Below are 17,415 nucleotides of genomic sequence, written 5' to 3'. Positions count from 1 at the left end.
GAGGGAAGTCTGATGTTTCTCCTTGCTTTATCTCTAGCAATCACTCTCACTGGAGTCTTGGTGTTGCCTTGACTTCCAGTAGATCCACCATCAGTAACTCCTCTTGGATCATCCTGAGTATCAGATGTAGCTTCTCTCTGACTCTCCACCTCAAAATGAATTCTCTGAACTTCTTTAATGAGGAATGGCATCTCAGACTCTCTGAACGCTACATCTCTACTAATGATCACTTTCTTGTTTCCCTCCTCACAGCACCATAATCTATAGCCTCTGACTCCCTTTTGATAGCCAATCATAACACATCTCAGAGCCCGAGGTTCCAATTTGCCTTGCTTTATGTGAGCATAAGCTCTACATCCACAAGGCCTTAGCCTTGAATAATCTCCACCTGAGCCATACCACCTACTGTCAGGTGTTTCATTCTCAATAGCAGCAGAGGGGCACTTATTTATCAGAGTAATAGCCGTGGAAGCTGCTTCAGCCCAGAACGGCTTTGACATACCAGAGGATATCAGCATGCACCTTACCCTTTCAAGAATATTTGCCCTCTCAGCAACCCCATTTTGTTGTGGGTTGTGAGGGACTGTCTTATGCCTTTTCACCCCCTTATTCCTACAGAACTCATCAAACTCATAGGACAAAAATTCCAGCCCATTATCAGTCCTAAGACATCTCAATGGCTTCCCTTTCTCTAATTCAACTTCTGTGCACCATTCTTGAAACTTCTTAAACGTTTCTGACTTTTCTTTCTTTATAACTATCCACAATTTCCTTGAAAAATCATCAACAAAGGATAAGAAGTACCTGCCTCCTCCAATGCTATTAACTGATGCAGGCCCCCATATGTCACTGTGGACATATTGGAGAGGTTCTGTTGAGGTGTGCTTGCCCATTCCATATGGCAGCTTCTTACTCTTCCCGATGATGCATTCTTCACAAGATCCAATGTCCCCTTGCATTTCAGTAACTTGCACTTGAATCATGCCCAACTTTACCAACCGCTTCAAACCAGCATCTCCAACATGGCCTAGTCTTGCATGCCAATTGATGGATTGCTGTGTGGAATTTACAGATCCTTGCACTGCTTCAGCTTGCAGATAGTAGAGTACATTGTTTCTGATAGCCTTCATCATTATCTGGCCATCCTTTGTGACAAGCATCTCTCCACCAAACAATGTCAATTTATATCCCTTCTTCTCAAGAAGACCAAGGGAGATCAGGTTCCTTTTAATTGATGGGATATATCTGACATCAGTGAGTGTCCTCAAAGATCCATCATCCATTCTCAAGCATATGTTTCCTACACCCTTGACCTCACACACATGATCGTCCCCCAACAACACTGAGCCATCTGATTCTTTCAAGTCCCAGAACCACTCAAGATTTGAAGACATGTGGAAACTACAGCCTGAATCCATGATCCACAACTTGGATATTGGACCGCTCATGACCACATTAAGGGCCCTAGCTTCCTTAACCTCTTCAGTAACAGCTGCTGTTCCCTCTTCTTTCTCAGATTCAGCTTGCTTCCTTTTCCAAGCATAGCAATTCCTCTTGATGTGTCCTGGTTTCTTACACCAGTAGCAATTTCTTGTATCCTTTTGATCAGTTTCCTTGGGGGCTCGAGGTTTCCACTTATCAGAGGAGGGTTTCTTTGGCTTAAATGGCTTCTTGACTGCTGCTTTGACACTCAGGCTTTCTGCAGCTTGATCAATCGGCTTAGTGGCCGATTTTTGCATTCCCTTCAATTTCAATGCAGAGTACACTTCTTCCAAAGTTACCTTCGAATCTCTTCCCAGTAGCATGGAGTCCTTGAATTGCTCAAAACTCTGAGGCAGGGCATTCAATAGCATCAAAGCCTTGTCCTCATCCTTCATAGGATCATCCACGTTTTCAAGATCATCAATACACTTGCGGAAGTCTTCTAATTGATTTGCAAGATTCTTGGTGTCAGATATCTTGAAATTGAACAATATCTGCTTGAGGTGCAATCTGTTGGAAATGGACTTTTCCATATAAATTTTCTCTAATCTTTCCCAAACACCTGCGGCATCCTCTTCCTTCTGAACCTCCCTCAAGACTCTATCACTGAGGGATAATACGATGGAGCTATACGCCTTATACTCCATCTCTTGCGACTTCGCTGCATCTTCCACTTGAGTCTCCTTCTTATCCGTCTTGGATTTCACATAATCCCAGACACCTTGTTGCATCAAGACAGCTCTCATTTTCAAACGCCACAGGCCGAAATAGTTTTTGCCGGTGAATCGCTCTATATCAAACTTGGCCGTAGACATTGTTGATTGCGTCTTCGTTTCTCGTTCCCACAGACGGTGCCAATTTGAAGATTCAGCTCCAATACACTTCGGTCTTGGATTCTACTAAAATCAATCGGAACTATCAAACATGCAAATCACACAATGTATATGAAATGAGTAAAACATAGAACAATCAAGAAGGGAAGAATCAATGGAGATTTTATTCAGAAATCTTATGGAAGAAGTTGAGCTCTCTCGGATGAAAACCCTCGTTTCTCTCTCAGCCCGAAAGTGTGTAAAAACTCTAACTAATTCCCTCCCATTCACAACATTCAAATATGGTGGGAAGTTTGAAAAACAGAAAATACAATTTACACATCAGTCCATATACTTCAAAAGTTTTGCAGTTTTAGCCCAACTTCATAACAAAACGAAATCTGAATTCTCTAAGCGCCTTGAGCAAATCCTCAGCGTTGCTCACATTAAACGCGCCGCCATCCTCCAAATTGAGGACCTTCACAATGCTATCCTCCACAAACATAGCGTAACGGTGCGACCTCACGCCGAGCCCAATCGGCTTGTCGCTCAAATCGAGCTCACAGCCAATCGCCCTCATGAAATCGCAGTTGTCGTCGCTGAACAGCAGCACCTCCTCCCCCGATCCCCCTTCCACGCCTTCATCACGAACGCGTCGTTCATGGAGACGCAGGCGATGTGATACGAGCAAATCTTCGGGAATATCCCCCATATCTATATTATTTAGTTAGTTATTGATTTACCATATCTTTTCATATTTATTAGGATTATTTTCTTGTTCCTTAAGTTAGGGTATCCACTATTATAAATAGTGGACATTGTTATTCATTTGAATCATTCAAGAAATATCAATTCAGATTATCCTTTATTGTTACTTTATCTTTTATTGTACTTTATTTTCCGCAAGTTCATCTCGTCAGACCCTAATTGACCGAGAACCCTAGGCTGCTCGACGGGAGGATCCCGCGAATGAACCTAACCCTTCTCCGGCGACTTCGCGCTGCCGGAACCGATACGAGTACCCTCGTATCATCTGGTGCTTTCATTGAGAGCTCATCCTCCATATTGCCGCCATCATGTCATACACCTAGGGATGTCAATGTAGCTCGTAGCCCGTGGGCTGGCCCGAATAACAACCAGATTAGCCCGCACCCGATTAACCCGCAACCCATTAGGGCCAGACCCAAAAACCCGATGGGCTGGCCCGAAAACCCGATAAAATTTCTATTATTCTATTTTTTACTCCTAATTCGACATTTCATTGATTAATATTAACTAAAAAAATAACTTTCAATTTTATATTAATATACAAGTTATATATTGAATTTTTATTAATATAATAATTGATAAATAAATTAAAAACTTCTAAATTCACAAAAAAATATTTAAATTTCTAAAACATGCATTAAAATTCTACGAAATATCTCAAATATTAGTATTTGATCATGTTTATGATTGAATTTAAGCATATATCTCAAATATATCATAATTAAATGTTTTACATTGTATGAATATTAGTAATTTTAATCATTATTTGTTGGATTGATCGCATGTTAATATTATCGGTAGCAACCCGATTAACCCGCTGGGCTAGCCCGAAACCCGAGCTTTTAGGGTTAGGGCTGAGCTTTTATAACCCGAAAGAAATCACAACCCGATTAGCCCGCACCCGATTGACCCTCAACCCGAATAAGGTTGGCCCGAAACCCGACGGGCCGACCCGATTGATATCCCTACATACACCTACACTGACTACGTCCATCGCCAGTTCAATAGACCATTCCTCTCGCCATTGCCCATGCCGAGCCCCACATCGTGTTGGTACCTCCAGAGCCAGAACGTGCAATTTGGATACTCCTATCCAGACCCGGCACGCCCGACGCCCGAACCTGACCCACCAGACGGGCCTCTGCTATACACCACTGCACAGTCGCCTTACCAGCCCCTCCAGCCACGATCGCATCCCTACCAAACGCCTCACAACAGTGTCGGCCATATGGAGCCTCTAGGCGTGGCACATGATTCGGTGACACCGAATTTGGAACTGAACCTACAGTGGGCTGCCTTGGTTTCACAGCTTGAGCACTTGACTGCAACTGTCAAGCAATTGGTTTCTCGGATGGATGCAAACAAACGTCGCTTGAGCGATTCACACGCTGCAATGCGTCCTCCACCAGACCCAGCGTTCAGCGTCGCACTACTCAGCTGCACCCTACACCGTGCAACCTCACATCAACTCCGACATCGCAGGCAGCCTGCAGCAGCCATCAACGCAAAACTACCCGCTAGCTCCTCCGTGCAGCCCCAATATCAATGGAGATGAGGGCGACGACGATGACCCACTCCCACTAGCTGTGATCTCTCAGTCGAGCAGCTCCAATACTATTCCAACATCGGTCACTCATTTTGTACTTCTTGTTTACCCCGGTTCTATAAAATTGAGGATTTCAAAGGGTGTGAAACGCGACTGCATTAGTTGTTCTCTCGGCAAGAGTGGAGTTACACAAATATTTCACAATTTGGATGATATAGGTTTTAATGATGACGCGAATCCAATTGATGGTGATGTTGCAAGAATGAATCATCGACCAACATCACTTGACGGTGATACATGGTGGACTCCTCCGCGCAAGGACACGTCGTGTTTGAGCATTCTGGGACACGTGGACAAGCTTCCCATTTTAACGATGAATTTTGTCAACCACAATGGTCATCCTTTGATGATTTTTGATGGAGGTGATGAAGGGAGATGCTCTACTGTTCGGTGTGCGTTTGATCCGGGAGGAGATACCTCGCTAGAGCTTCGGCTTTTAAATCTCATCGTGATTTCATGGTTTCCACCTTGAGGACAAGGTGAATTTTAACTGTGGGGGAGTTGATACGGGCATATCTTCGGGAATATCCCCCATATCTATATTATTTAGTTAGTTATTGATTTACCATATCTTTTCATATTTATTAGGATTATTTTCTTGTTCCTTAAGTTAGGGTATCCACTATTATAAATAGTGGACATTGTTATTCATTTGCATCATTCAAGAAATATCAATTCAGTTTATCCTTTATCGTTACTTTATCTTTTATTGTACTTTATTTTTCGCAAGTTCATCTCGTCAAACCCTAATTGACCGAGAACCCTAGGCTGCTCGACGGGAGGATCCCGCGAACGAACCTAACCCTTCTCCGGCGACTCCGCGTTGCCGGAACCGATACGAGTACCCTCGTATCACGATGGTGTCCACACCCTTCGCCATGAACTCCGCCTCCTTCTTGCCGATGCAGTCCAGATAGTTGATAGTAGGCTTACAATTAAATTCATAGTTCGGAAATCAGCAGGCTTACAATTTCTACTGATCGTTGAGATAAAAATCCCTAACAATGTCTCAGCGGAAAATCACGGTAGAAGAAGATGTTACTGCTACAGAGACGGAGGATTGCGCGGCTGGAAAGCGGAAAGAGCGGCGGAAGGCTGCGAAGAAGGAGAAGAGGAAGAACAAGAGAAAAGAATTGGCGAAGATCGCGCACCGAGAGGAGGAGGTTCGCTTCAATGATCCCAAGGAGCAGCAGCGGATTCAAGCCGAGGAGGAGCAGGAGAGATTGCGAGTCGAAGGGGAAAGAAGAGATTAAAATATGAAATTACCATTCTGTCCTTTCATAATTAATTAATCTAAAAATATTTTTTTGTGGTAAATTCTGGACCACTCATTTAATAAAAATGAGTGGCTGATAATGCATCTCAATTCTTAATTAGGCTAAAAAATCTGAATTGATCAAAACCCCATATATATATTCTATTAATTTAATATATTATATAATATATAATATATATATTCTTTTAATATATTTTGCTATATAATACTCCCTCCGTCCCATGCTACTCGCACTTTTCATTTTAGGCCGTAAATTTGGGATTGATTTTTTTGTGTAATTAAAAAAGAATTTTAGGTGTAATGAGACATCACTTAATAAAAGAGCTCTTAACTTAAACTAACATATTAATTAAATGCATTAATTCTAACTTAAATTATAAATAGTGTAAGGACTTTGTGACGAGCCGAAAAGCAAACGTGCGAGTAGCACGGGACGGAGGGAGTATATATTAGTAATTTCATAATATATATATATATATATAATATTCTATTAGTATATATAAAATAAAATAAATTACATATATATTACTAATATATATGTTTTTTTTTTCTTCAGTTTTTCGGGTTTTTCGGTCTGTTCAGTTTTTTAAGTTCGTTTTCAGTTTTTCGGTTTTGGTTTTTCAGGTTCGATTCAGTTTGAGTTTTGAACTAAATTCGGTTTTGGCAAAAAACCAGAATGTTCATCCCTAAACTTATATCTTTATGTTGATATTTAAATTTACATGTTAGTACATTAATTGATTTTCTTGTTATGTATAATGTTCTGTTGCATCATGTAGCGAGATCTGTACATCATGTAGCTAGATCTGTACATCATGTTCTATTACATTATTTAGCCAAAGATGGTATCGTTAATGTTGTTGTCATGGAACATTTTTTTCTGCTTCTATGTATCATGTTTTGTTACATCATATAGCTAGTTCTGTACATCATGTTCTATAACATTATTTAGCCCAAGATTTACATTAATTGGTAATTATGTGGTACATTAAATAGATTAGTACATCACTTGATGTTGATTTTATGCATCATGCTTCGTTACATCATGTAGCTAGATCTGTTCATCATGTTCTATTAGTACATTATTTAGTCATAGATGTACATTAACTGATACTACATTGTATGTGTTCTGAATAGGTTCAATGAGTGCAAGAATCAATTATAAGGACGACTTTGATGATGACATGCCCATTGCATTAGCGCAATGACTTAAAGATGTTCAAAGATATGGTACATTATTATTGTGTTGTAGTATGCTATGTACCAAAATAGTATTTTACTGTATATGTCACCTACTGAGTAACGTAGATTATAGTTTGTTTGATGAGGGGCAGAAGTTATATTCGTTCCCCAAGGGTTTAGTAGTCCATGGGGCTAGGGTGTAGTACCAACCCAGTAACACAACAGTCATCACTAAGAGCAAGGAGTTAGAGTACGTCTCATAGGGTTCAATTATTTATTGTTTGGTGTAGTAGTCTCTGTTGTATTCTTACACTTATTAGGTTACATTATCTAGGTTAATTGTTACATTATTTGTTACTGATGTACTGTATACTAAAACCATAAATATGTTACATTATATATGCATACTTGTACATGACTTTAAAACTTCCTTTACTGTTACATCATGTAACTATAGCTGTACATAATGTTGTATTACATTATTTTTTCATATTTGTACATTAATGTGTGCTCCGTATGCAACCAAAACCCAACAATAAAAACACAAATGGATTGCTAAATGAATTGCTAAACCCTTGGGGAAATGATTCATCTCTCTGGCCTTTGTGAAGTTTTCGTTTGACAGTCGGTAATACAACCTAGCCCGATGGATCGCTCTACCCAAAGAACCTGGATTCAAATAGACCCAAACATTAAACTACTTCTTTCGTACATTACTGAGAGAGCGCATATACATTACAAAACGGTCTTCGTAAATTACTCCGAGAGCGCATATACATTACCAAACTCTCTTCGTACATCAAGGATTATATGAAACCAAAAATAAAGAGTAAAAATAATTCTAGGAAAATGATGGTATGTCACGACCGCACTACCTAAGGATAGGAAGCACGGGAAATCGTGACCCGTGGGGGAAATTAGAAGCGGTGAAGAAGGGGGGGGGGAAACAATTCAAGGTAATACAACTTAACAATCAAAGATGAAATTCCATTTAAATTAACCAACGTTTCCAAACCGAAGTTTGCATAATGAGATAACAGAGTTTAGCAAATAAGAAAATACAGAGTTTCTTAAGACATCGAATAGCGGAAGCAATTTGAGAGTTTAGCTACTACTATGTATGAAGACATAATAGTAACCGGACCAGTTCTTGAATCATCACTCAACATCCTCCGCCTCCCGACCTCGCTCAACCTGCACATAGAGAAAACATATGCAGGGGCTGAGTACTTGATGCACCCAGTGAACTCATGCCCGAAAACATTCATCGTTAAGATATGTCAAGCCATCATCGAGTGAATCCCGGGTTTTTCTTTCAAAGGCCGAGAAACACTAAAGTTCATTTCCTTAAAAAGTGTCCGCGCGGACTAACATCATCCTCCATCATATACTATATCTGAACCATCATGTGAAACGAGACTGTGGCCACAATCTCGATCACTGGACCGGCCGACCTAGGGGACGGCTTACGATCCCTATCAGTGCACTAGTCCGAGTAGGGACTCACTCCCTAGTCAGACCCGAATTCGTTAACTATCAAAGTCTAGTAGGATATTATCCCAGTAGACAATCAGATGGGCAATTCAAAACATAAAAACGGCATGACATACTATTTTAAACCACCCTTATTTCACCATAAACATATCATTTCAAAATAACAGAATTTAAGTAATAAAGCCAACCTCATACCCTTCGGATTTCCGTAAAAACTTCTTCGTTCCGACTGTTAACGCGCGTGCGAACCACCTTTTCGGAAAACACATAAAATTCATATCAAAACACGGAAACGACGAAAATTAGAATGCATGCACTCTAATTAAATTCCTTAAATCTTCTTTCTAGGTTTCCGTGCATTTTTGGTTATTCGGCGGCCGCCCAAGGCGTCGCGTGCTTATGCTCGTTCTTTTCTTCGTTGGCCACTCGTATTTTCCATAACGTCGTAAATAATTTCTAAAAAACTATTTACGCGCATACTTTAAATTTCGTAATTATTTACCGTTGAAAAAGTATTATTTCATACCTAGGTAAATTATTCACTCTTAAAACAAGAACTTACGGAAAAACTTAAATATTTTCCCCCGATTGAACTCTTAATTACCGGCCCGGGATTAAATTTCTTAGCCCTCTTATTCCTCCAAAATTACATAGTGAGCCCCATCAATTAAAAGAATAGCCCAAAATTAAATTAGAGTTCCAACTAATTAATAAAAAGGCCCAACACCTAAAAAAAACCAAGGCCCAACAAAAAAATACATGGCCCAATTCCCTCTATCTTCTTTCTCTCTTTCTTCCCTCTCTCTCTCCTCTCTTCTTTCTCTCTCCCCGACTCCTTCTCCCTCGCCGACTCTCCCTCTCTCGGCCAACCGGCTGCCACCACGAACAGCCGCCCCATCCCGTCGCCGTCGCTCTGGAGTCGCCCGCCGTCGCCGTCCCTACCCGCAGCTGCCGCCGCTGCCCGCCGCCGGGAAGCTGCTGCCGCCGAGGAGGGTGCACGGCACCGTTGCCGTGCGGTTGAAGCTGCTGCCTCGCCACGCCGAGAGCGGCTGTCTCGCCGTCGCGCCACTGTCCACCATCGCAAATGGAGATGCCTGCCGTCGGGGAGACGTCGAGCGGCTGTCCGCCGCTGCCCGTCACCGGCGGCGGCTTCTCCTTCTCCGAAACCACTCCGAAAAGTCCCGCAACACGCGTTATACTTAAAAAGTTACGTTCTTTCCTAGTTTCGGTTACGTACGGCGATCGTTTGAAGGTTCTAAGTCGGTTTCTACTTAGTTTGGTTATGGAAGAAAAGTCAAGGACTATAGGCATGCAAAGCTAAAACAACACATGCTTTGAGGGTGGAAAAGATAGTATACCTCAAGAGCTTGAATTTTGATGATGGTTGAACAAAAATGGTGAAACCAACTCCTCCTTCTTCTCGGCTATTCCTCTCGCCGGTTCTCTATCTCTCTCTTTTTTTCTTGAAGTGTGGATGATGAGAGGAGTTAGTGGGGAGGGTAATGAAGGAGTAGTGGTGACTCTTGGATTTGTGGGAGTAATGGTAGCAGATGAAGGGTGTTGGAGATGGAGAGTCTACTCCAAGATGAAGGGAGGCCGTCGGCCATGGAAAAAAAAAAGAGAAAGGCTTTTGGGCTTGAAATAATTAAACTCTATGTTGCGGGCTCAAACTAATTTAATTTGGTTTGGGCTCAATCTAATTGGAAGCCCAAGTTAGAAAAAAAAAACTACTACTATTTGATGAGTTTAGAGAATAATTAGAAATCCAAAATCTAATTAAATATGAAAAGCCCAAGAAAGAACCGTACTTTATTTTTCGTACTCTTCCTTCGACCAAACCTCGATTTACGCGCATCGTTATCCAACAACATATATTCCTTTCCACATAAATTCATTTGTCTTGCTAAGAATAGCAATTTCATCGTCATTCTTTCAGCGAGACCTCCAACATGTCTCCCAACGTTCACAAATTAAACAATTAAGCACGTTCCTTTTCACATTTAACACATAAACCATAACTTTTTCCCATATCACATTTATCGAGAAGCACAACATCTCGGAATAACTTTATCAATTATTTCGTTACATAACATTAATTTCTTACTTAAGGTACGGGTGTTACATGGTAATATGCTCTAACCAAATGGATTACTGAACCCTTGGGGAAATGATTCATCTATCTGGCTCTATACATTAATGTGTGTGAGTCGTACATTCAAATACCAATTTTATACATTAACATCCGTATGAAACCAAAACCCAACAATAAAAACATAAATTATAGGAAAGTGTTGGTAATATGCCTTAGCCAAATGGATTGTTAAACCCTTGGAAAAATGACTTTATCTCGGAATAACTTTATCAATTATCTCTCTGGCCTTGGTGATATTTCGTTTGATAGTTGGTACTACAACCTAACTCGATGGATTGCTAAACCCAAAGAGTATGGATAGACGTCACCACGGTTCGGGAACCGGCGGTTCAAGGATCGGAACCGCGGAACCGCTGGTTCCGGTTCAAGAAAAGCTTGAACCTGAACCGGCCCGTCCAAGGTTCGGCGGATCCGGTTTTTGAACCGTGAACCGGCGGTTCATCGCAACCGCCGGAACCGCTGGTTCTTATCCGGTTCCGGGCCGGTTCGCCGGTTCATGGAATTTTTTTATTAACATTTTAATTCAAGTAAAAAATGTAAATATACTTGCATAAATAAAATTAGAATAATGCGATGTACAAATGCAATTTTATTGATACAAATTACAACTTTAAAATTACAAATTACAACTTTAAAATTACAAATTACAACTTAAAATTTACAAATTACAACTTAAAAATTATAAATTACAAAAGACTTAAAGTCTTGATTACAAAAGACTTAAAGTCTTGATTACAATTTACAAATTATATTTTCGAAACAAATGGGAGAAAAAAATTAAAGGAAAAGGACTTGAGCTCAACTTAAATCTAAAATTTAAGTTGAGATGCCTACGTATCCTCAATGCTCAATTGCATTTTGGAATCAAAGTCCACGTATCCTCAATGAAGTGGAGAATAGAGAGTAGTGTGATTGTGTGAATATGTTAACGTGAACAACGTGAGTAAATTATGAGCGCAAATAACGTAAACAACTTGAGAGAATGAGGATGGAGAATAGAGAAATTGAGATTGAGAAGAGAAATTCTTATTAACACAAGAATGAGGTGAGTAGAAATGAAGAGGAGGGGTATTTATAGGGGAAAATTGTGATTAAATTTAAAAAAAAATCAAATTTCAAATTTTTGAAAATCCGGCGGAACCGCCGGTTTTTCGGTGGAAACTGCCGGTTTCGTCAACGGTTTTCTATCGAAAACCGGCGGTTTCTGACCGGTTTCTAAATAGGCTAGGGGTAGGTTGGTTTTAGGCCTGAAAAGTTGCCGGGAACCGCCAAACCGCCGGTTCGGAACCGGCGGTTCCGGCGGTTTTGAACCGCCGGTTCCGGTTCCGAACCGCCGGTGACGGTTCCGGGCCGGTTCGGTTCGGTTTGGGGACCTCTAAGTATGGATTCAAATAGATCCAAACATTAAACTACTTCTTTTGTACATTACTCGGAGAGCGTATATACATTACAAACTATTTTCGTACATCAAGGATTATATGAAACCAAATACAAAGATTGGTAACAAATCAATAAGTGTGCGAAATTTATACTTACGAGAAATCAAACTAAAATATTGTAAATCTTTGTATATTAATTTAAGTAAATTAAAGATTGACTATTTAATGTGGCTTGATAAAGTGGCGTGATTTTAGGTAATGAAAAACTTGTCGAAATATGGACTTCCAATACTAACCTTTTTGATTTTTTTTATTAATTTATATAATTTCAAGTGGCTTCCATATCAACCATCAAATCACACCTAATCAATGGATGAAATTAGTTTTCTTTTTTAACATTTTTTTTACATTAATCTGAATACCCATCCATATATATATGAGTGTAGGGGTGTGACCAATTCCTTACTTTCTTAAGTTGATAACTCTGCTAACTCATCAACACGGTGTATTAAAAATGTCAACACGACGACATAAAAATGTCAACACATAATTTTGTTGGCATTTCAATATATTGTGTTGACATTATGTATTGACATTATGGATTGACATTTTAATGTCATGGTGTTGATATTTTTAATACATTGCGTTGATGAGTTAGTAGAGTAAGCAACTTAAAAAGTTAGCAACATAACGCACCTCTATGAAAATACAAACCCTATATATAATACAAACATCAAACTTTAATCCTACCCACGAATTATGTCAGATCTATGGTTAACAGTGTGTTGAATTTCTATGTAACTATTCTGTTAACAGGGGGTTATATATAAAATTCAACTTTTTTGTATCATTTCTATGCATCCCTAACTTCACTCCAACATTCCATACTACTAACAATAATACTATGTAATCAAAGTCTGCCGTGAAAAGTTGCGTCCCTAATTTATCTCCAATCTCCAAAACTACCAATGTTCATATTCTTGGAAAGAGATTACATTCAATCGTAATAATTTTTCATCCATGAAATCTTATATTTCTTCTCTGACATAGTTCTCCAATAAATCATCATTTCAATATCAATATTCAACACATTCTCTCCGGAATAATCTTCTCCGGCTGAAATTGATCTACTAAATCTTATTCCGACGTAAGCTTAACGACCACGTTTGTATTGAATAGAGATTTCTTACGGAGCTCAAGGTATTTTTTATGCTAATTTGAATAATAGTTCAATCGTAATGATGAAAATAAATTTTCATATTCCAATTCCATGCCCTTTTTTGAGTTCAAGTTTATACTCTTTAGTTTATGTTGGATATTACGTTCGTTGATGAATGTTCGTTGATGAATGAGGTTGATTCATGGTGACATTTTTGTGACGAATTTGTTGAATATTCTTTGCTTTTTGATGTTTGAGTTGATGCTCTATACATAATAAGTGATCACATTTTTTGATGTTATAATTTGTTTATCTTTATAGCTTGTCATGCTAGTAACTATATTGACAATAGGTTTGTTGTGTGTGCAGTGGTAGTCCTCCCCGATTGCAAACCCGAGATGAAGCTTATGTTGGCCAGGAGTTAGAAACATTAGACAATGGCATTTTCTTTTATGAAGAATATGCCACTGACTACCTTTTTATACTCGTAGATTCGGAACAAATTCTCATATGGTGTCAAAACTGGCAGACTATTGTACGCAGCAGACAATGTGAAAAGTTGGCGGTTGACGAAGAGGCAACCAGTTTGCAACAGGGTAGTGCAACCAAACGTAGACGCGTTCTAGCAGATGTCAATGCAATTCGAAACTTACATTGAAGTATTCAACTGATTCCGGCAGTCCTTGATATGTTGTCTGCAACCTTATGGAACAACGTAATCACGAGATGATTGATAAAATGCATGTCCGATACATGAAATCCAACCGCAACCTTGGAGATATTCATTATAAATTCATGCAGTAAAGCGAAAAGGCAAACATTGGCCTTTATTGACTTTCAATTCTGTGGGTTGCACCGTTACTGACACTAGGAATGGTACTCACGATATATTGCAAGAAATCAAAGACGTTGATATCGATATGATTTTAATCAAATGAAGAAGAAGAAGAAGAAGAAGAAGAAGACCTGTGATGGTTTCCATTAAAAATTTCAGCAAGGTAGTGATGGAAAGTTACTTAGTCTTACTCACGACATATTGCAAGAAATGAAAGACATTGATATCGATATGATTTTAATCAAATGGAGAAGAAGAAGACCTGTGATGGTTTCCATTAAAAATTTCAGCAAGGTAGTGATGGAAAGTTACTTAGTCTTTTTCGGTGCGATGTTGTGTCGCGAAAGAACTACAAGATGATCGTTAACATTGTATCATTTGATACTATGAACTCAACAAATAGGTAATCAAACTTGTATTTTTTCGCTTGCACTTTCTATATATTTATGTTCTACTAACATCAGAATATGTGTTGAGTTCTTGGTGACGTTTTGCTCGCGTTCGTTTCTTGATATGTTCGCTGAATAGGTATTGCATGGTGTTTAGCCCATTCACTGGAAATGACAACCACGGATGCCCTATTACGTTTGGGTCCGACTTCGTGTCAAATGAGGGCGTAGACTCATTCTCTTGGTTGCTCACTGAGTTTGTCGAATGCATGGGTGTTGCGCCTAAGTTGATAGTAGCCGATAAGGGTTGGGGGATGAAAATTGCTATAGAACGTGTGCTAACTGGTACTAGGCATGGTTGATATTATGTTGAAACTTCCTAACAAGTTTCCTGACAAAAATACTAGCCAACGAAGTCTTGAAGAAGGATTTGAACACTTGTGTACGGTCTGATTTGTTGGAGTTAGAGGAATTTGAAGAAACTGGGCTGAAAATTTTGGACCAATATCGTTTACAAGATGAATCTTGGTTCAAAACCACGTTTTCACACCGAGAATATTGCATTCCAGCGTTTTTTAGAGATTTCCTAATGGGGTCATTCTTGAAGACAACATTATTCTCTGACTCTGAGAATAGCTTCTTCAAAAGGTACACCAAACTGCACTTTAATCTCATTGACTTTGTGATGCACCACAACAATGCTTTGAATGCCTAACGTAACATATTAGAAAGACTCGATTTTTTTGATGCCACCAATAACCATATCTTGTCAACCAAGTTTTTATTTGAGAAACATGCAGCATCTACGTGACTATATATACAGATCAAACCTATACTACAAACTCAAAAATTTAATCATATCCACTAATTATAATTAATCAACGGTTAATATCTATGAGATTAATATGTCAATACTTCCTATGAATCTGTCCCTATGAATCTGTCAACAAAGGGTATTTTAGAGACAAAAAAAATTGGTTGAAATCTTTAATTATGATGAGATTATGTAATCGCAAAAATTGTGTTGTTCTCTCTCCTTCAACTGTTCACGTAATTACTCGGTTTCATCTCTCTTCCCTACTCATTCCAAACTTTCGTCTTTTCAGATTCTCTCCCCTTAATCCACGGTGTTCCTATGCGGTGGCGGCGATATAATTGAATCCTCGTCGGTGATAATCGAATCCTTGGTGGCGGCGTCATGAATTATGTGCGACAACGTAGGCAAGTTTCGGCAGAGTCAATGAAAGGTGAGATTTCGCGTAGTAAACGTCATGACTCCTACGGAACTTGCCCGCGTTGTCGCAAAAAACTCATGACGCCGCCACCAAAGATTCGATTATCACTGCCGAGGATTCGATTATATCGCCGCCGCCGCTAAGGAGCACCTTCGATTAAAGGGAAAGAATCTGAAAAGGCGAAAGTTTGGAATGAGGAGAGAAGAGAGATGAAACCGATTAATTACGTGAATAGTTGACGAAGAGAGAACAGCGCAATTCTCGGGATTACATAATCTCACCATAATTAATGATTTCAACCAATTTTTTTTGTTCTCTATAATACCCTTTGTTGACAGTTTCATAGAAAGTATTGACATCTTAATCTCATATATATTAACTGTTGGTTTGTATATTATCATCTTTTACTTGCTGAAAAATTCAATCTGTATACATAGATGTGGCTTGTTTCTTAAACAACAGCTCTGTTGACAAGGTGGGGACGTTGGTAGCATAAAAAGAGTCTTTCTGAAATGTTACGTTGGGCATCCAATGCCCTGATGTAATGCATCATAAATTAAGTGAGATTAAAGTGCGGTTTGGTGTACCTTATGAAGAAGCTGATCTCAGACTCAGAGAATGATGTTGTCTTCAACAACGACCCCATTGGGAAATCCCTAAAAAACAATGGAATCCAATATTCTCGATGTGAAAACCTGGTTTTGAACCAAGATTCATCTTGTAAACCATATTGGTCCATAATGATCAGCCAAGTTTCTTCAAAATCCTTTGGCTCCAACAATTCAGACCATACACAAGTGTCCAAATCCTTATTCAAGTCTTCGTTGACTAGTATTTTTTTGGGAACCTTGTCAGGAAGTTTCAACATAATATGCCACATACACCAACGACGCCTAGTACTAGTTAGCACACGTTCTATAGCAATTTTTATCTCCCAATCCTGATCGATTATTATACACTTAGGCGCGACACCCATGCATTCGACAAACTCACTGAGCAACCAAGTGAATGAGTCTGCGCCCTCATTTGACACAAAGCCGGCCCCAAACATAACAAGGCATCTGTGGTTGTGTTTTTCCATTGAATGGACTAAACACCTGCAATACCTATTCAACGAACATATCAAGAAACGAGCGCCAATAAAATGTCACAAAGAATTCAACACATTTTTAGAACATAAATATATAGAAAATGTTAGCAAAAAAATGCTAGGTTGATTACCTTTGTTTAGTATGTAGTATTAAATGATAAAATGTCACCAATCATCCTGTAGTTCTTTCGTGACACTGCGTCGCACCAAAAAAGACTAAGTAACTTTCCATCACTACCTTGCTGAAATTTGTAATTGAAACCATCACAGGTGTTCTTCTTCTCCTCCATTTGATTTAAAATCAATTGGACATCAACACCTTTCATTTCTTGCAATATGTCGCGAGTACCATTCCTTATGTCAGTAACCATGCAACCCACGGAATCATAGCCACCCATGAACTCCTTCAACAAATTGAAAGTCACCGCAGGTCCAAATTTGGCCTTTACACAGTCCTCCATGAATTTATAATGAATGTCCCCAAGATTACGGTTGTATTTCATGTATCGTACATGCATTTTACCGATGATCTCGTGATTGTGTTGTTCCATAAAGT

The 17,415-nt window shown here is 39.3% G+C and overlaps 1 pseudogene; it reads right to left on the bottom strand.

The window, feature by feature from the left end:
• Positions 1-2,667: 2,667 nt before the first annotated feature.
• Positions 2,668-5,548, bottom strand: LOC121786752 (annotated as a pseudogene).
• Positions 5,549-17,415: the final 11,867 nt, after the last annotated feature.

Source organism: Salvia splendens, chromosome 22 (genome assembly GCF_004379255.2).
Source record: "Salvia splendens isolate huo1 chromosome 22, SspV2, whole genome shotgun sequence".
Classification (NCBI taxonomy): Eukaryota; Viridiplantae; Streptophyta; class Magnoliopsida; order Lamiales; family Lamiaceae; genus Salvia; species Salvia splendens.
This window is presented reverse-complemented; position numbering and strand designations above follow the sequence as displayed.